Source organism: Balaenoptera borealis (assembly GCF_965194805.1).
Source record: "Balaenoptera borealis genome assembly, chromosome: 18".
Taxonomy (NCBI): domain Eukaryota; kingdom Metazoa; phylum Chordata; class Mammalia; order Artiodactyla; family Balaenopteridae; genus Balaenoptera; species Balaenoptera borealis.
The window spans coordinates 45,846,864-45,868,619 of NC_138877.1; the positions used below are offsets into that span (position 1 = coordinate 45,846,864).

The 21,756-nt window shown below is 37.9% G+C and overlaps 1 long non-coding RNA gene across 1 annotated transcript in view; it reads left to right on the plus strand.

Moving 5' to 3' along the window:
* The first annotated feature begins 13,014 nt into the window (after nt 1-13,014).
* Nucleotides 13,015-21,756, plus strand: part of LOC309615955 — a 42,308-nt gene continuing 33,566 nt past the window's right edge. Inside the window, exon 1 of the long non-coding RNA XR_014237173.1 lies at nt 13,015-21,692. This is a non-coding gene — a long non-coding RNA (uncharacterized lncRNA). The remainder of the gene's footprint in view (nt 21,693-21,756) is intronic.

Consider the following 21,756-nt stretch of genomic DNA (forward strand, 5'->3'; position numbering starts at 1 on the left):
TGATGCCCATTCTAACCAGTGTGAGGTGATAACTCATTGTAGTTTTGATTTACATTTCTCTAATAATTAGTGATGTTGAGCAGCTTTTCATGTGCCTCTTGGCCATCTGTATGTCTTCTTTGGAGAAATGTCTATTTAGGTCTTCTTCCCATTTTTTGATTGGGTTGTTTCTTTTTTTTAATATTGAACTACATGAGCTGTTTATATATTTTGGAGATTAATCTTTTGTCAGTTGCTTCATTTGCAAACATTTTCTCCCATTCTGAGGGTTGTCTTTTCATCTTGTTTATAGTTTCTTTGCTGTGCAAAAGCTTTTAAGTTTCATTAGGTCCCATTTGCTCTTTTTGTTTTTATTTCCATTACTCTAGGAGGTGCATCCAAAAAGATCTTGCTGTGATTTATGTCAAAAAGTGTTCTTCCTATGTTTTCCTCTAAGAGTTTTAGAGTGTCCAGTCTTATATTTAGGTCTTTAACCTATTTTGAGTTTATTTTTGTGTATGGTGTTAGGAAGTGTTCTAATTTCATTCTTTTACATGTAGCTGTCCTGTTTTCCCAGCACCACTTATTGAAGAGACTTTCTCTTCTCCATTGTATATCCTTGCCTCCTTTGTCATAGATTAGTTGACCATAGGTGCGTGGGTTTATCTCTGGGCTTTCTATCCTGTTCCATTGATCTACATTTCTGTTTTTGTGCCAGTAACATATTGTCTAAATTACTGTAGCTTTGTAGTGTAGTCTGAAGTCAGGGAGTCTGATTCCTCCAGCTCCGTTTTTTTCCCTCAAGACTGCTTTGGCTATTTGGGGTCTTTTGTGTCTCCCTATGAATTTTAAGATTTTTTGTTCTTGTTCTGTAAAAAGAATGCTACTGGTAATTTGATAGGGATTGCATTGAATCTTTAGATTGCTTTGGGTAGTATAGTCATGTTCACAATACTGATTCTTCCAATCCAAGGAGATGGTATATCTCTCCATCTGTTTGTGTCATCTTTGATTTTTTTCATCTGTGTCTTATAGTTTTCTGAGTACAGGTCTTTACCTCCTTAGGTAAGTTTATTCCTAGGTATTTTATTCTTTTTGTTGCAATGGTGAATGGGATTGTTTCCTTAATTTCTCTTTCTGATCTTTCCTTGTTAGTGTATAGGAATGCAAGAGATTTCTGTGCATTAATTTTGTATCCTGAAACTTTACCAAGTTCATTGATTAGCTCTAGTAGTTTTCTGGTGGCACCTTTAGGATTATCTATGTATAGTATCATGTCATCTGCAAACAGTGACACTTTTACTTCTTCTTTTCCAAATTGTATTTTTTAAATTTCTTTTTCTTCTCTGATTGCAGTGGCTAGGACTTACAAAACTATGTTGAATAATTGTGGTGAGAGTGGACATCCTTGTCTTGTTCCTGATCTTAGAGGAGATGCTTTCAGTTTTTCACCACTGAGAATGATGTTTGCTGTGGTTTTGTCGTATATGGTCTTGATTATGTTGAGGTAGGTTCCCTCTCTGCCCACTTTCTGGAGAGTTTTTATCAGAAATTGATGTTGAATTTTGTCAGAAGCTTTTTCTGCATCTATTGATATGATCATATGGTTTTTCTCCTTCAATTTGTTAATACGGTGTATCACATTGAGTGATTTGTGTATATTGAATAATCCTTGCATCCCTGGGATAAATCCCACTTGATCATGGTGTATGATCTTTTTAATGTGTTGTTGAATTCTGTTTGCTAGTATTCTGTTGAGGAGTTTGCATCTATATTCATCAGTGATACTGGCCTGTAGTTTTCTTTCTTTGTGACATCTTTGTCTGGTTTTGGTATCAGGGTGATGGTGGCCTCATAGAATGAGTTTGGGAGTGTTCCTTCCTCTGCAATTTTTTGGAAGAGTTTGAGAAGGATGGGTGTTAGCTCTTCTCTGAGTGTTTGATAGAATTCACCTGTGAAGCCATCTGGTCCTGGTCTTTTGTTTGCTGAAAGATTTTTAATCACAGTTTCAATTTCGTTACTTGTGATTTGTCTGTTCATATTTTCTGTTTCTTCCTGGTTCAGTATTGGAAGTTTATACCTTTCTAAGAATTTGCCCATTTCTTCCAGGTTGTCCATTTTATTGTCATAGAGTTGCTTGTAGTAGTCTCTTAGGATGCTTTGTATTTCTGTGGTGTCCATTGTAACTTCTCCTTTTTCATTTCTAATTTTATTGATTTGAGTCGTCTCCCTCTTTTTCTGGATGAGTCTGGCTAAAGGTTTATCAATTTTGTTTATCTTCTCAAAGAACCAGCCTTTAGTTTTATTGATCTTTGCTATTGTTTTCTTTGTTTCTATTTCATTTATTTCTGCTCTGATCTTTATGATTTCTTTCCTTCTACTAACTTTGGGTTTTGTTTGTTCTTCTTTCTCTAGTTCCTTTAGGTGCAAGGTTAGATTGTTTATTTGATATTTTTCTTGTTTCTTAAGGTAGAATTGTATTGCAATAAACTTCCCTCTTAGAACTGCTTTTGCTGCATCCCGTAGGATTTGAATCATCATGTTTTCGGTGTCATTTGTCTCCAGGTATTTTTTGATTTCCTCTTTGATTTCTTCAGTGATCTCTTGGTTATTTAGTAATGTATCTTTTAGCCTCCATGTGTTTGTGCTTTTTATGTTTTTTCTCCTGTAATTTATTTCTAATCTCATAGCGTTTTGGTCGGAAAAGATGCTTGATATAATTTCAATTTTCTTAAATTTACTGAGGCTTGATTTGTGACCCAAGATGTGATCTATCCTGGAGAATGTGCTGTGTGTACTTGAGAAGAAAGTGTAATCTGCTGTTTTCAGATGGAATGTCCTCTAAATATCAACTAAATCTATCTGGTCTATTGAGTCATTTAAAGCTTGTGTTTCCTTATTAATTTTCTGTCTGGATGATCTGTCCATTGGTGTAAATGAGGTGTTAAAGTCCCCCACTATTATCGTGTTACTGCCGATTTCCTCTTTTAGAGCTGTTAGCATTTGCCTTATGTATTGTGGTGCTCCTATGATGCTGGATGCATGTATATTTATAATTGTTATATATTCTTGGATTGATCCCTTGATCATTATATAGTGTTCTTCCTTGTCTCTTGTAATATTCTTTATTTTAAAGTCTATTTAATCTGATATGAGTATTGCTACTCCAGCTTTCTTTTGATTTCCATTTGCATGGAATATCTTTTTCCATCCCCTCACTTTTGGTCTGTATGTGTCCCTAGGTCTGAAGTGGGTCTCTTGTAGACAATATATATATAGGTCTTGTTTTTGTATCCATTCAGTGAGCCTATGTCTTTTGGTTGCAGCATTTAATCCATTCACATTTAAGGTAATTATCGTTATGTATGTTCCTATTAACATTATCTTAATTGTTTTGGGTTTGTTTTTGTAGGTCTCTTTCTTCTCCTGTATTTCCCACTTAGAAAAGTTCCTTTAGCATTTGTTGTAGAGCTGGTTTGGTGGTGCTGAATTCTCTTAGCTTTTGCTTGTCTGTAAAGCTATTGATTTCTCCATCAAATTTGAATGAGATCCTTGCTGGGTAGAGTAATCTTGGTTGTAGGTTCTTCCCTTTCATCACTTTATTTACTTTTTTAAAATAAATTTATTTATTTAATTTATTTATTTTGGCTGTGTTGGGTCTTTGTTGCTGTGTGCAGACTTCCTGTAGTTGTGGTGTGTGAGGGCTACTCTTCATTGCAGTGTGCAGACTTCTCATTGTGGTGGCTTCTCATGTTGCAGAGCATGGGCTTTAGTCCTGCTGGCTTCAGTAGTTGTGGCTCACAGGCTCTAGGCACCCAGGGTTCAGTAGTTGTGGCGCATAGGCTTCTTTGCTCCACGGCATGTAGGATCTTCCCAGACCAGGGATCGAACCCACGTCCCCTGCATTGACCAGCAGATTCTTAACCACTGCACCACTAGGGAAATCCCCCTTTAATCACTTCAAATATATTGTGCTACTCCCTTCTGGCTTGTAGTGTTTCTGCTGAGAATTCAGCTGTTAACCTTATGGGAGTTCCCTTGTATGTTATTTGTTGTTTTTCCCTTGTTGTTTTTAATAACTTTTCTTTCTCTTTAATTTTTGTCAATTTGATTACTATGTGTCTTGGTGTGTTTCTCCTTGGGTTTATCCTGTATGGGACTCTCTGCACTTCCTGGACTTGGGTGGCTATTTCCTTTCCCATGTTAGGGAAGTTTTTGACTGTAATCTCTTCAAATATTTTCTCTGGTCCTTTCTCTCTCTCTTCTCCTTCTGGGACCCCTATAATGTGAATGTTGTTGCATTTAATGTTGTCCCAGAGGTCTCTTAGGCTGTCTTCATTTCTTTTCATTCTTTTTTCTTTATTCTGTTCTGCGGCAGTGAATTCCACCATTCTGTCTTCCAGGTCACTTATCCATTCTTCTGCCTCAGTTATTCTGCTATTGATTCCTTCTAGTGTATTTTTCATTTCAGTTATTGTATTGTTCATCTCTGTTTGTTTGTTCTTTAATTCTTCTAGGTGTTTCTTCTTTAATTCTTCTAGCTTTTTGTTAAACATTTTTTGCATCTTCTTGATCTTAACCTCCATTCTTTTTCCGAGGTCCTGGATCATCTTCACTATCATTGTTCTGAATTCTTTTTCTGGAAGGTTACCTATCTCCACTTCATTTAGTTGTTTTTCTGGGGTTTTATCTTGTTCCTTCATCTGGTACACAGTCCTCTGTCTTTTCATTTTGTCTATCTTTCTGTGAATGTGCTTTTTGTCCCACAGACTGTAGGACTGTAGTTCTTCTTGCTTCTGCTGTCTGCCCTCTGGTAGATGAGGCTATCTAAGACGTTTGTGCAAGCTTCCTGATAGGAGGCAGTGGTGGTTTGTTGAGCTGGGTGTTGCTTTGGTGGGCAGAGCTCAGTAAAACTTTAATCTGCCTGTCTGCTGGTGGGTGGGGCTGAGTTCCCTCCCTGTTGGTTGTTTGGTCTGAGGTGACCCAGCACTGGAGTTTGCAGGCTCTTTGGTGGGGCTGATGGCAGAAGGGCTCAAGCCACAAAGTACTTCCCAGAACTCTGCTGCCAGTGTCCTTGTCCCCATGGTGAGCCACAGCCACCCCCACCTCTGCAGGAGACCCTCCAACACTAGCAGGTAAGTTTGCTTCAGTCTCCTGTGGGGTCACTGCTCCTTCCCTCTGTGTCCTGATGGGCACACTACTTTCTGTGTACCCTCCAGGAGTGGAGTCTCTGTTTCCCCTAGTCCTGTTGAAGTCCTGCAATCAAATCCCACTAGCTTTCAAAGTCTGATTGTCTGGGAATTCCTCTTCCCATTTCCAGACCCCCAGGTTGGGAAGCCTGACATGGGGCTCAGTACCTTCACTCCATGGGTGGACTTATGTGGTATAATTGTTCTCCAGTTTGTGAGTCACCCACCCAGCAGTTATGGGATTTGGTTTTATTGTGATTGCGCCCTTCTTTCTCACTGTGGCTTCTCCTTTGTCTTTGGATGTGGGGTATCTTTTTTGGTGATTTCCAGTGTCTTCCTGTCGATGATTGTTCAGTAGTTAGTTGTGATTCCAGTGCTCTCACAAGAGGGAGTGAGCGCATGTCCGTCTACTCCCCATTTCTGAAATCTTGACCTCTTTTGTTTATTTCACATACAGTTATGAAAATATTTTGCTTAAAATTTACATAACCTAAATGTTATCAGATTACTAAAACACATGAAACAAAATAGGACAACAATGGAGATGAGGAAAGGGAATCAAAAAGGAAATGAGATGAAAATAAAATAAAGCCAGTAGCAAGAGTAGTATACAAGAATATATACCAAAAATTCTGGTTGCTAGAGGTGAGCTGATTCCCAATCAGGTGAGTTGATCATAGTCCCTGTAAAGGAAACACAGCATTATTCAATCTCCTTTGTGTGTGATAAAAGTGGAAATGTCCTCAATATCCCTAGGGTTAGCCCTGCTAATGATTGTTGTTTCTTATTACGTTTTTTATTATGTCCCCTAATGATGTCAGTGCCTTTCTCCTGAGAAAATGCAGTAAAAGCAATCATTATGATCCCAAAACAATGTGTTATAAATATGTAGCTGGACTGACCCCAGAATAAAATTTAGTATACCTAGAATAAACTGTGGATCATATATCTTTCATGAATATTATTTCTTGAAATGAATCATTGAGAAGACTTGGACACTAGAGAGTTCAAGGTTAATATTGTTTGAAAAAAAAAGGAAATATAAGAACTCTGTGTTGCAATTTTAAAGTGTTGATATATGCTTGACACTTGACTAACAGAGGAGAGGACTGAAATATATATGTATATATTAACATCTTTATTGGAGTATAATTGCTTTACAATGGTGTGTTAGTTTCTGCTTTATAACAAAGTGAATCAGTTATACATATACGTATGTTCCCATATCTCTTCCCCCTTGCATCTCCCTCCCTCTCACCCTCCCTATCCCACCCCTCTAGGTGGTCACAAAGCACAGAGCTGATCTCCCTGTGCTATGCAGTTGCTACCCACTGGCTATCTATTTTACGTTTGGTAGTGTATATATGTCCTTGCCACTCTCTCACTTTGTCACATCTTACCCTTCCCACTCTCCATATCCTCAAGTCCATTCTCTAGTAGGTCTGTGTCTTTATCACCATCTTGCCACTAGGTTCTTCATGACCTTTTTTTTTTTTTTCCCTTAGATTCCATATATATGTGTTAGCATACTGTATTTGTTTTTCTCTTTCTGACTTACTTCACTAGGTATGACAGACTCTAACTCCATCCACCTCACTACAAATAACTCCATTTCGTTTCTTTTTATGGCTGAGTAATATTCCATTGTATATATGTGCCACATCTTTATCCATTCAACTGATGATGGACACTTAGTTTGCTTCCATGCCCTGGCTATTGTAAATAGAGCTGCAATGAACATTTTGCTACATGGCTCTTTTTGAATGATGGTTTTCTCAGGGTATATGCCCAATAGTGGGATTCCTGGGTCGTATGGTAGTTCTATTTTCAGTTTTTTAAGGAACCTCCATACTGTTCTCCATAGTGGCTGTGTCAATATACATTCCCACCAACAGTGCAAGAGTGTTCCCTTTTCTCCACACCCTCTCCAGCATTTATTGTTTCTAGATTTTTTGATGATGGCCATTCTGACTGTTATGAGATGATATCTCATTGTAGCTTTGATTTGCATTTCTCTAATGATTAAAGATGTTGAGCATTCTTTCATGTGTTTGTTGGCAATCTGTATATCTTCTTTGGAGAAATGTTTATTTAGGTCTTTTGCCTATTTTTGGATTCGGTTGTTTGTTTTTTTGTTATTGAGCTGCATGAGCTGCTTGTAAATTTTGGAGATTAACCCTTTGTCAGTTGCTTCATTTGCAAATATTTTCTCCCATTCTGAGGGTTGTCTTTTGGTCTTGTTTATGGTTTCCTTTGCTGAGCAAAAGCTTTTAAGTTTCATTAGGTCCCATTTGTTTATTTTTGGTTTTATTTCCATTTCTCTAGGAGGTGGGTCAAAAAGGATCTTGCTGTGATTTATGTCATAGTGTTCTGCCTATGTTTTCCGCTAAGAGTTTTCTAGTGTCTGGCATTACATTTAGGTCTTTAATCCATTTTGAGTTTATTTTTGTGTATGGTGTAAGGGAGTGTTCTAATTTCATACTTTTACATATACCTGTCCAGTTTTCCCAGCACCACTTATTGAAGAGGCTGTCTTATCTCCACTGTATATTCTTGCTTCCTTTATCAAAGATAAGGTGACCATATCTGTGTGGGTTTAGCTCTGGGCTTTCTATCCTGTTCCATTGATCTATGTTTCTGTTTTTGTGCCAGTACCATACTGTCTTGATTACTGTAGCTTTGTAGTATAGTCTGAAGTCAGGGAGCCTGATTCCTCCAGCTCCATTTTTCTTTCTCAAGATTGCTTTGGCTATTCGCGGTCTTTTGTGTTTCCATACAAATTGTGAAATTTTTTGTTCTAGTTCTGTGAAAAATGTCAGTGGTAGTTTGATAGGGATTGCATTGAATCTGTAGATTGCTTTGGGTAGTAGAGTCATTTTCACAATGTTGGTTCTTCCAATCTAAGAACATGGTATATCTCCCCATCTATTTGTATCATCTTTAATTTCTTTCATCAGTGTCTCATAATTTTCTGCATACAGAACTTTTGTCTCCTTAGGTAGGTTTATTCCTAGATATTTTATTCTTTTCGTTGCAGTGGCAAATGGGAGTGTTTTCTTAATTTCACTTTCAGATTTTTCATCATTAGTGTATAGGAATGCAAGAGATTTCTGGGCATTAATTTTGTATCCTGCTACTTTACTAAATTCATTGATTAGCTCTAGTAGTTTTCTGGTAGCATCTTTAGGATTCTCTATGTATAGTATCATGTCATCTGCAAACAGTGACAGCTTTACTTCTTCTTTTCCGATTTGGATTCCTATTATTTCTTTTTCTTCTCTGATTGCTGTGGCTAAAACTTCCAAAACTATGTTGAATAATAGTGGTGAGAGTGGGCAGCCTTGTCTTGTTCCTGATCTTAGTGGAAATGGTTTCAGTTTTTCACCATTGAGGACGATGTTGGCTGTGGGTTTGTCATATAGGGCCTTTATTACATTGAGGAAAGTTCCGTCTATGCCTACTTTCTGCAGGGCTTTTATCATAAATGGGTGTTGAATTTTGTCAAAAGCTTTCTCTGCATCTATTGAGATGATCATATGGTTTTTCTCCTTCAATTTGTTAATATGGTGTATCACGTTGATTGATTTGCGTATACTGAAGAATCCTTGCATTCCTGGAATAAACCCCACTTGATCAATGTGTACGATACTTTTAATGTGCTGTTGGATTCTGTTTGCTAGTATTTTATTGAGGATTTTTGCATCTATGTTCATCAGTGATATTGGTCTGTAGTTTTCTTTCTTTGTGACATCTTTGTCTGGTTTTGGTCTCAGGGTGATGGTGGCCTCGTAGAATGAGTTGGGGTGTGTTCCTCCCTCTGCAATATTTTGGAAGAGTTTGAGAAGGATAGGTGTTAGCTCTTCTCTAAATGTTTGATAGAATTCGCCTGTGAAGCCATCTGATCCTGGGCTTTTGTTTGTTGGAAGATTTTTAATCACAGTTTCAAGTTCAGTGTTTGTGATTGGTCTGTTCATATTTTCTATTTCTTCCTGGTTCAGTCTCGGCAGGTTGTGCATTTCTAAGAATCTGTCCATTTCTTCCAGGTTGTCCATTTTATTGGCATAGAGTTGCTTGTAGTAATCTCTCATGATCCTTTGTATTTCTGCAGTGTCAGTGGTTACTTCTCCTTTTTCATTTCTAATTCTATTGATTTGGGTCTTCTCCCTTTTTCTCTTGATGAGTCTGGCTAATGGTTTATCAATTTTGTCTATCTTCTCAAAGAAGAAGCTTTTAGTTTTATTGATCTTTGCTATTATTTTCTTCATTTCTTTCTCATTTATTTCTGATCTTATCTTTATGATGTCTTTCCTTCTGCTAACTTGGGGGTTTTTTGTTCTTCTTTCTCTAATTGCTTTAGGTGCAAGGTTAGGTTGTTTATTCGAGATGTTTCCTGTTTCTTGAGGTAGGCTTGTATTGCTCTAAACTTCCCTCTTAGAACTGCTTTTGCTGCATCCCATAGGTTTTGGGTTGTTGTGTCTCCATTGTCATTTGTTTCTAGGTATTTTTTGATTTCCACTTTGATTTCTTCAGTGATCACTTCGTTATTAAGTAGTGTATTGTGTAGCCTCCATGTGTTTGAATTTTTTACAGATCTTTTCCTGTAATTGATATCTAGTCTCATAGCGCTGTGGTCAGAAAAGATACTTGATACGATTTCAGTTTTCTTAAATTTACCAAGGCTTGATTTGTGACCCAAGATATGATCTATCCTGGAGAATGTTCCATGAGCACTTGAGAAAAATGTGTATTCTGTAGTTTTTGGTGGAATGTCCTATAAATATCAATTAAGTCCATCTTGTTTAATGTATCATTTAAAGCTTGTGTTTCCTTATTTATTCTCATTTTGGATGATCTGTCCATTGGTGAAAGTGGGGTGTTAAAGTCCCCTACTATGATTGTGTTACTGTTGATTTCCCCTTTTATGGCGGTTAGTATTTGCCTTATGTATTGAGGTGCTCCTATGTTGGGTGCATAAATATTTACAATTGTTATACCTTCCTCTTAGATCGTTCCCTTGATCATTATATAGTGTCCTTCTTTGTCTCTTGTAATAGTCTTTATTTTAAAGTCTATTTTGTCTGATATGAGAATTGCTACTCCAGCTTTCTTTTGATTTCCATTTGCATGGAATATCTTTTTCCATCCCCTCACTTTCAGTGTGTATGTGTCCATAGGTCTGAAGTGGGTCTCTTGTAGACAGCATATATACGGGTCTTGTTTTTGTATCCATTCAGCCAGTCTGTGTCTTTTGGTGGGAGCATTTAATCCATTTACATTTAAGATAATTATCGATATGTATGTTCCTATTCCCAGTTTCTTAATTGTTTTGGGTTTGTTATTGTAGGTGTTTTCCTTCTCTTGTGTTTCTTGCCTAGAGAAGTTCCTTTAGCATTTGTTGTAAAGCTGGTTTGGTGGTGCTGAACTCTCTCAGCTTTTGCTTGTCTGTAAAGGTTTTAATTTCTCCATCAAATCTGAATGAGATCCTTGCTGGGTAGAGTAATCTTGGTTGTAGGTTTTTCTCCTTCATCACTTTAAATATGTCCTGCCACTCCCTTCTGGCTTGCAGAGTTTCTGCTGAAAGATCAGCTGTTAACCTTATGGGGATTCCCTTGTGTGTTATTTTTTTTTTTTCCCTTGCTGCTTTTAATATGTTTTCTTTATATTTAATTTTTGATAGTTTGATTAATATGTGTCTTGGCGTGTTTCTCCTTGGATTTATCCTGTATGGGACTCTCTGTGCTTCCAGGACTTGATTAACTATTTCCTTTCCAATATTAGGGAAGTTTTCAACTATAATCTCTTCAAATATTTTCTCAGTCCCTTTCTTTTTCTCTTCTTCTTCTGGGACCCCTATAATTTGAATGTTGGTGCATTTAATGTTGTCCCAGAGGTCTCTGAGACTGTCCTCAGTTCTTTTCATTCTTTTTTCCTTATTCTGCTCTGAAGTAGTTATTTCCACTATTTTATCTTCCAGGTCACTTATCCATTCTTCTGCCTCAGTTATTCTGCTATTGATCCCGTCTAGAGTATTTTTAATTTCATTTATTGTGTTTTTCATCATTGCTTGGTTCCTCTTTAGTTCTTCTATGTTCTTGTTAAACGTTTCTTGCATTTTGTCTATTCTATTTCCAAGATTTTGGATCATCTTTACTATCATTATTCTGAATTCTTTTTCAAGTAGACTGCCTATTTCCTCTTCATTTGTTAGGTCTGGTGTGTTTTTACCTTGCTCCTTCATCTGCTGTGTGTTTTTCTGTCTTCTCATTTTGCTTATCTTACTGTGTTTGGGGTCTCCTTTATGTAGGCTGCAGATTCGCAGTTCCTGTTGTTTTTGGTATCTGTCCCCAGTGGCTAAGGTTGGTTCAGTGGGTTGTGTAGGCTCCCTGGTGGAGGGGATTAGTGTCTGTGTTGTGGTGGATGAGGCTGGATCTTGTCTTTCTGGTGGGCAGGTGCATGTCTGGTGGTGTGTTTTGGGGTGTCTGTGGCCTTATTATGATTTTAGGCAGCCTCTCTGCTAATGGATGGGGCTGTGTTCCTGTCTTGCTAGTTGTTTGGAATTGGGTGTCCAGCACTGTAGCTTCCTGGTCGTTGAGTGAAGTTGGGGGTTGGTGTTGAGATGGAGATCTCTGGGAGATTTTTGCCATTTGATATTACGTGGAGCAGGGAGGTCTCTTGTGGACCAGTGTCCTGAAGATGGCTCTCCCACCTCAGAGGCACAGCGCTGATGCCTGGCTGGAGCACCAAGAGCCTGTCATTCACACGGCTCAGAATAAAAGGGAGAAAAGATAGAAAGAAAGAATGAAAGAGGATAAAATAAAATAAAATAAAATAAAAGTTATTAAAATAAAAACTAAAAAGAAATTATTAAGGAAAAAAAAATTTTTAAGTAAAAAAAAAACGGACAGAGAGAACTCTAGGACAATTGGTGAAAGCAAAGGTATACAGACAAAATCTCACACAGAAGCGTACACATACACACTCACAAAAAGAGGAAAAGGGGAAAAAATAATATATCTTGCTCCCAAAGTCCACCTCCTCAATTTGGGATGATTCGTTGTCTCTTCAGGTATTCCACAGATGCAGGTACATCAAGTTTTTTGTGGAGCTTTAATCTGCTGCTCCTGAGGCTACTGGGAGAGATTTCCCTTTCTCTTCCCTGATCGCACAGGTCCCGGGGTTCAGCTTTGGATTTGGCCCCGCCTCTGCGTGTAGGTCGCCTGAGGGCGTCTGTTCTTCGCTCACACAGGACGGGGTTAAAGGAGAAGCTTCTTCGGGGGCTCTGGCTCACTCAGGCCGGGGGGAGGGATGGGTATGGATGCGGGGCGAGCCTGCGGCGGCAGAGGCCGGCGTGACATTGCACCAGCCCGAGGCGCGCCGTGCGTTCTCCCGGGGAAGTTGTCCCTGGATCACGGGAGCCTGGTAGTGGCGGGCTGCACAGGTTCCCGGGAGGGGCGGTGTGGAGAGTGACCTGTGCTTGCACACAGGCTTCTTGGTGGTGGCAGCAGCAGCCTTAGCGTCTCATGCCCGTCTCTGGGGTCCGCGCTGATAGCCGCGGCTCGTGCCCGTCTCTGGAGCTCCTTTAAGCAGCGCTCTTAATCCCCTCTCCTCGCGCACCAGGAAACGAAGAGGCAAGAAAATGTCTCTTGCCTGTTTGGCAGCTCCAGACCTTTTCCTGGACTCCCTCCCGGCTAGCTGTGGTGCACTAACCCCTTCAGGCTGTGTTCACACCACCAACCCCAGTCCTCTCCCTGGGATCCGACCTCTGAAGCCCGAGCCTCAGCTCCCAGCCCCTGCCCGCCCTGGCGGGTGAGCAGACAAGCCTCTCGGGCTGGTGAGTGCTGCTCGGCACCGATCCTCCATGCGGGAATCTCTCCGCTTTCCCCTCCGCACCCCTGTGGCTGTGCTCTCCTCCATGGCTCTGAAGCTTCTGCCCTCCGCCACCCGCAGTCTCCCCCCATGATGGGGCTTCCTAGTGTGTGGAAACCTTTCCTCCTTCACAGCTCCCTCCCACTGGTGCAGGTCCTATCCCTATTCTTTTGTCTCTGTTATTTCTTTTTTCTTTTGCCCTACCCAGGTACGTGGGGAGCCTTTTGGGAGGTGTGACGTCTTCTGCTAGCGTTCAGTGGGTGTTCTATAGGAGCAGTTCCACGTGTAGATGTATTTCTGATGTATTAGTGGGGAGGAAGGTGATCTCCGCATCTTACTCTTCCACCATCTTCTCCTCTCTCCCCTGAAATATATTTTTGAAAACTAGCTGTGCCACCTTTGCTTGGAGGTTGGCCAAAGAAGTGAATGTGAGAAGAGTTGAGATTTTCTCAAAAACATTTTCTGTCTCTGCTTCAACAAATAGCCATATAGCCCAGATGATTTTCAAGGTGGTAGATACTAATTCTCCCTCCTCTAACCCCCTCCCATCATGGCCATAAAGCATCTCACACAAAGTATCTATAAAACATATCTCACTTTAAACAATGTAATTCCTGGTGAACCTTTGAGATAGATTAATTGGCAAAATGTATCCATAGATAACTGAATGATTTGACCTCTTACATAGAAGTGTTGGCTATATGCCAATTACTGCTGGAGGACATCTGCCAAAACTTATGATTTGAGTTTTGAATAGTTGATCCTATGCCACTATTTCTGACAATAATTAAAAGGCAGGATCAATTATATGCTGAGGTCATTTCTAGTACATGACAATCAAATCATCATCAATGTAGAAGAGAATACTTTCCCCCCTATTCTCAATACCAGGATGGCATGTAGAAATCTCATCCCAAACCAGATTCAAGTCACTGAAATACAAAGAATAAGATCTAAAGCACGTTGTTGTTTTTATCTCATTTGAAATGATTTCTCTTGTCTCTCAAGAGACCATGCCTACAGACTTTGTCACTTGAGGTATATTAAGATGGCAGTTCTGTGTGAGCAATAAACCATGAACAGTTCCTTTTACCATGAGCTGCTGTGGCTTCACTTGTTCACTAACTCCAAGCTGCAAACATTTTTAGGTCACCCCAGTCCTCTACATTCCAAGCTACAAAACTTCTCAGTGCTACCACCACAGTATAACATCAGTGTTTTGCAAAGCATCTGGCACACAGTAGGTGTCCAATCTTGCTTTGCTGATTAAAAAAAAAAAAAAAAGGGCTCTGTGATAAATTGTGGATTACTGAGTCTTAAGTTTCTTCTTACAGAGACTATTCTCTTGAGAAACAGATTTTTATTTAATCAAAGAGAATACAGGAACAAAGTTTAGAAATAATGTAAACTTTTTTTTTAATTTCAGAAGAATAGTAAATGATAGTCCTTTAACATATAGGACAGATTACGCATTAGGTCCATCTCCACGGGATCCTAGCCACAGGGTGAAAAGGGCAGATAAAGTGTCCAGGATGATACCTATCAGTGAATGTGTATCTTTAATAATTCTAAAGCTAAGAAGATTTTTACCAAGAAACTTTAACTTTAAATTTTAAGTTAGATGCTGTATATAAAGAATGCTCAGTTAACAAACAACCTGAGTCTAAAACATAAAGGAATAACATTTATATTATTAAGCCAAGAAAAAGAGAGATTTTGTTTCTGAGAATTCAGTACATATTTACCTTCCTCAACCATATTCACTGGAGTTTTAAGAAACCTGAGAATCTGCATCATTCTTTATCTAAATGAATAAGACTAGCTCCTCTAGCAAGGAGTTATTTTACTTAAGCTCTCTGTATAAAATCAGAAACTTTTCGTACAACTTATTTTTATTTTAATGCAATGGCTCTTTTTATGAATTATGAATTTGTTTTCACTTCTCTAACCAAGCTTCTAATTGAGGAACTGCATTTCCCTGGGGTAATGCAAGGACTTTCTAAGAGTGAAAGTGCAGATAGTTTTAAGGGAATCAATTTCTAGGTCCTCAACTTCCATGAATACTTTTTGCTACAATTGATTTGCCTGAAAAATGCCTATGAAGTGGAAGTGTCCATGGACAGATGAACGGATAAAGAAGTTGTGGTATGCACATACAATGGAATACTATTCAGTCATAAAAAAGAATGAAATAATGCCATTTGCAGCAACAAGGATGGACCTAGAGATTATCATACTAGGTGAATTAAGTCAGACAAAGACAAGTATCATATGATATCACTTATATGTGGAATCTAAAAAACAATACAAATGAACTTATTTACAAAACAGAAACTGACTCACAGACATAGAAAAATTTATGGTTACAAAATGGGACATGGTGGGAGGGATAAATTGGGACTATGGGATTAACAGTTGCACATTACCAAATATAAAGGAAAAAAATGCCTACGAAGGAGGGCAGATTCTTCTTTTCCATCTCCCCTTTCACAGTTCCCCTCAGCTTGTTTTGTGAAGGTAGGCATATCTTTCACTGGCCTTGATCCTCACTAAAAATTTTAATAATTTTATCTTTGAACTTGTGTTTTGAAAGTGAAGTCTGATGGAACGGTGAAATATGAAAATGAGTCGAGGAGATACACGCACAATATGTGTGTCTACCATTCCTTGTGGTCTTTTTTCTTATCGTTTTTGTTGTGCCATGAGCTCTGGTGGACCCAGGATGCCTGGGAATTCAGCAAGACTCAAAACAACTACCGGGTAAGTGTGTTACAGGACAACTGAGTAAATGGGGGCCATTGATGACTCTAGGAGGACACAGTTTCCATTTGAATCAGAACTTACTTCATAAGAAGAAAGAAGGTGATAAAGGGACATTCTAACAAATGCAAATGACTAAGGAACCCTATCATATCTGTTCTTATTTGTGTTACTTCTCTATAGTGACCAACCACTTAAGCTTAAAATGATGACATTGAAGAAAAGGGAAAGATAGGACAACCCAGAGTTCACTTTTCCTTTCCATCTTTCCTTCCTCCCCAGTACACCAAAGGTAGAACATGTGTGCATATCAAAACAAAACAAAAACAGTTGAGTTAGTTTTGTATAGCTTTTCCACTATTCTTGTAAGAACAAAATATATATGTACTTATGAGCTACAAAGTACAAATTGTATAATTTGTGATTCAGCTTACAAGTGAAATATTTTTGTATTTGCATGTAAAACTGTCTTTACATAATATAAAGATGAATGGTAAAATTCATGCTAATATTTGACATTTTTAATTTGTCTTTACTTAGAATGACATTAAACAGCAAATAAAAAACTTCATAATAAGTCAAAAGAAAGACTGGAATAAATTTTTTTTAAATCTATATATTTTAATAAATTTAACATCAATTTTTTTCCTGCTTTCTGAATAAGGGGCTCACATTTTTATTTTGCACTGGGCCCAACAAATTATTTACCTGGTCCTAAACATTAGGACAACAAAACCTCGCTTTCATCTGCTTCTTTATGTAGATAAATAAGCAAAGTTCATCATGCTTTTACTCATAAATACGAAAGATTAGAATGAACTTAATTCTAACATTATCACATACTAAATATAACAGTCATCCACAGATATGAGAAATAGCACCACTGGCTCTTTAAGAGTTGCATTTTCAATAAAAATGTGCCTTGTTGTATTTAATAATTACCTATAAAATACATAATTTATAATATTTTAGGATTACTCCAAAGGTAACAATAATTCAATCCAGAACACTTTCAAACATTGAGAGTTATGGTCACAAGAATTAGGAAGTAATATTAATTCTAATTTATAGACAATTGTGTTGAAGTGAAGCACAATAAGGAGAGCAACAAATGACTTTCAATGTTAAAATACTTAAAATACTCCACATTATGGGAAAGTTAACATTACAGAAAAGTTAGCTGAAAACTACAAACATTTCCAATTCCCCAGTTTCTGTGGGTCGGGTATCAGGTATGTCTTAGCTCGGTGGTTCTGCCTCCATGTCTTCCCAAAGCTGCAATCAATGTGTCAGCAGTTTCATCACCTGCTAAGGGCTCTGCCTGGGGAAGATGCACATCTAAGCTCACTTGTGGGAGTTGGCAGGACTGGGTTCCTCTAGGGCTGTTGCACGTAGGGCCTCAGTCACTGGTTGTTTTTTGAAAAGAGGTCTCCCTCGCTTCCTTGTTGCTTGGGGCTCTCTGAGAAGCATCTGCTTTCATGAGAATAAACAAATGAGAGGCAAGAGAGAAACTACAGGTTTTTTAAAGAAATTTATTTTATTGAGGTATAGTTGATTTATAATATTGTGTTAATTTCAACTGTACAGCAAAGTGATTCAGTTTTATATATATATATTCTTTCCCATTATGGAAACCATAGTCTTTTTGTGACCTAATCTCAGAAGTGACAGCCCATCACCTTTGCTGCATTCTGTTCATCAGAAGTGAGTTTCTAGCTCCTCCCACACTCAAGGGAAGAGTATTACACAAGCATCTGAATATCAGGAGGCGGGGATGATTGGGGGGTATCTTAGAGGCTGCCCTCCAAAACTGGATAGGGGAAGGAATTTTTAAAGCCTCAAATAAATATAACCTCAAGTTCAAACCTTTCTATTTCCATTTCATTTTTCTTTATTTCTAACCCTGCCAAGTAAGAGTTATTCTAATGGTGTGAGAGACAACAACAAAACAAACTGACAAAAACTACTGAACTCTTCCTGGAATGGAGAATTTCTCACTTATAAAGCAGTTCTGTAAACAAATGTAGCTCTGAAGAAATTTTATGATATGACATATTATAAAATTTATAACTGTTCTTAAAAATACATAAAATATAATGATATTTCTTTAGAAAAAAGATATAACCCTCTTTTGCATATATAAGTATATATGTGTATATACATAAGTTTCTGTATATATACTGGTAGTATGTATACTACTATATGCGTATGCATATATGTGTATTTTGTATATTATACCTATTATATATATATATACATATGTATATATATATATATTAGTGGGTTCAACTGTGGTCCCCAATTCAGAATCTGTGAATGTGACCTTACTAGGGAAAAGGGTCTTTGCAGATGTAATTAGTTAAGAATCTTGAGATGGGATTATCCAAGATTTATGGTGGGCCCTAAATCCAATGACAGGTGTCCTTAAAGAGAAAGGCAGAGGGAAATTTGAGACACAGAGACACAGAAAAAAGGTCATGTGAAAACAGAGGCAGAGATTGGAGTGATGTGTCTACAAGCCAAAGATCATCAGAGGTTGCTGACAGCCACCAGAAGCTAGGAAAGAGGCTCCCTCAGAGCCTCTAGAAGGAACCAACACTGATGACATTTTGATATTGGAGTTTTGGCCTCCAGAACTACTGTGAGAGAATGAATACGCTTCTGTTGCTGTAATCCACCCAGCTTATGGTAATTTGTTACAGCAGGTTTAGTAAACTAGTATATGTATGTATGTATGTATATATACGTATATACATATATATGAAAGAGAAAGTGGTATAGATAGATATATGGAGATTAAATTGTTTCTGCCATCTATGTATAGATGCCCCATCATAAAACTAAGACACAGAATGTCCCATGCTCATTATTTCACTATGAAGGTCATTTCATGACCTGTAGCTGAATTCCAGATCTATTCTTACCAATTCCATCACCTTTTCTTCCTTCCTCCCTTTTCCACTTCTCTCCCTCTTCTCCTGTCACTGCCTTGCTCCCCAGCTGGCACACGCCCCCACCCCATCAGCTCTACACTGCTCTGGGTGGCCTCTTGATTCTGAATTCCTGCAGTGAAACATGTAGGGACTCACAGCTCTAGGGTCTCTGCGTTTCCAGTAGGGTTTCTGTGCACTATGGGATTTGCTTTCCCCCTTTTTTGACTGACTTTTACTGTATCTGCCATCAAGTGGTAGGATCCGAAACTACACCTTGACATGGAGAAGTCACATTGGCCATATGGATGACACACATACGTAGACTCCGCGTTAGATGTTGTCAGTGATCAATAAGTGATCAGTAGAATGGAAGCTGAGATTGACATATACACACTAATATATACAAAATAGATAACTAATAAGAACATGCTGTATAAAAAATAAATTAAATTAAATTTAAAAAAAAGAATGCAAGCTGAAATGGTGAAAGAATGATGACAAATTACCACATTTGGGCTGTTTCTTAAAAAGAATATTGCATAGTGTTTGTGTTAACATCTCTATTTTTAAAAAGGTAATTAGCATAAAGATTTCTGTGATTTCATTTCAATTTCATGGGTCTAGTATACTTTAGCCAGTGATTAATCTAAATCAAAATTTTAATTTTTTAAAAGCTGCAGTTCCAGTAGAAAACACTGAAAGGTATCTACCTTTGTGAATAGAAGTGCAAGAATAAGTAAAATTCATATTTTTTATTATTCTTTTTTTTAGATACTAGCTAGCTTTTTATCCTTAGATAACATATAAAATGATAAACACATTTTTAGAAAGAATTCCAAGAAGAGTTAGTACAAAACCATACTGTACTTTTATCTAAAAAAGAAATATCTATTTTGTGAGATTAAAGGGGCAATTTTATTAACTCAAAGTTTTAAAAAATTTCCTGAGGTTTTGTCAGTTGATTTCAACTGATTTCTCAAAGCATTATATCTATGCATATGATTTTTAAGGGTAATAAATCATCTAAGCCTTCCCTCAATGTATACATACACTTATATTTTGCTAGTAAAAGGTCTGTTTGATTACACTTCAAGAAGTATAGCAGGGCATCCAGTCATTTAATGTATATTATGATACCATAACCTACCACTTAACCTTATTTCTAAATACGATTTAAACTAGGCACACCTACTTCACTTCATCCCTTTCTTAAGACCTCCAGTCTTCTGCAGGAAAGGTGAGGGCTTAGAGAGATGCTGAGACTCAGCACATGTGAAAATAATACTGGATTAAGAATCACAAGGTTTTACTTCAAAATGCCACTTACCAGCTCTAAGACATTTTTAGAGCTTTAGTCTTGTCATCTGTAGAATGGGTATGACACTTGCCTGATTACTACACTCCTACTCACTGTCATGTGAATCTCCCCTTGCGTCAGGCTTCGTGCTGGCAGTGCATTGGTGAACAGGACAGATGTGGTTTCTTCATCCACCCAACCACACTAACTGGGGATCCAACGAATAAAAGTTGTTGTTACTGTGTTGTGGTGAGAAAGAAATGAGGTAATGGTTTGAATGCACTTTACAACCTGTGGAGCATTACACTAAGGGGGAATGCTCAGTACTGGAGAATTGATCAAGGAAAAGAAAATCCTAGCTGAGTACAAGGAAGGGAACCAGTTACTACTGGTGGTGGGAGGGGCGGGGGATTCCTTAAATGTTCTGAATTAAATTTATTGAATTGTTTTCTGTCAACAATTTATTGAATTGTTCCCTCTGATAAGGATTATGTTATCAATGTCTATACCCAAGATTGTTGGGATTATCTCTGACTTCCTTAAATAAGAAGGTCTTCAATAAAACAGGATAAAGGAAAAATGAAGAAGAAGAAAAATTGGAAAATGATCTGCTTTATCATCACAACTGAATTCAAAAGAGAGTCAGAAGGAACGTGAGTCACATCACTGTTTTCTCAGGATTTATTTAATTTTATTTTTTTATTGAAGTATAGTTGATTTACAATGTTGTGTCAATCTCTGCTGTACAGCAAAATGACTCAGTTATCCACATATAGACTTTTAAAAAAATATTCTTTTCCATTATGGTTTATCACAGGATATTGAATATAGTTCCCTGTGCTATACAGTAGGACCTTGTTGTGTATCCATTCTATATATAATGGTTTACATCTGCTAATCCCAAACTCCCGGTCCTTCCCTCCCCCACCCCTTCCCCCTTGGCAACCACAAGTCTGTTGGAAAACAGTGTGGAGATTCCTTAGAAAACTATTTATTTATTTTTTCTTGGCCCTTCATCAGCTGCCTCTCAGAGTCTGGTACTTCTGCATTTAATTGCTCGGCAACATCTCCTGAGGAGTGAGGAACCCTTTAAAACTTCTCCCCAAGGTCGGTAGCTCTTTTCCTTTACCCTATCTTTTTCCTCTCTTGCTGTGAAATAAAATTCCCAGAGCTATCTGAATGTACTGGGCAAAGAAATCATCAGTAAAATAGAAAGAATAATGATGAATTATATTAACAAGATCTTCCCATTTTTGTAATACTTTCCCATTTTTATCATAATAATGAATTATCTTGTCTGGCCAATAATACTATGTTTGACCAACATCTGAAAATCTTTAATATTTAATAGATCTTTTGGGAAGAATTCTTTCTGGAAGTTTAGATTACAGCTGCCTTTTTGTTGGCCAATGGGTTTTTTAAGTTTTTTTAAATTTTTTACTTTTTAAATAAATATAATTTTTAAAGGTTACTTTCCATTTACTGTTGTTACAAAATATTGGCTATATTCCCGGTGTTGTACAATACATCCTCGAGGCTATCTTACACCAGCAGTTTGTATCTCCCAGCCAGTGGGTTTTTCTGAGGCTTAATTTCTCCTGTAAAATGGGAGCCTTGATGACTTTCAAAAGGCTGTTGTGAAGAATAAATGGTAAAAGGTATATAAAGGTTGGGCTTCCCTGGTGGCGCAGTGGTTGAGAATCTGCCTGCCAATGCAGGGGACACGGGTTCG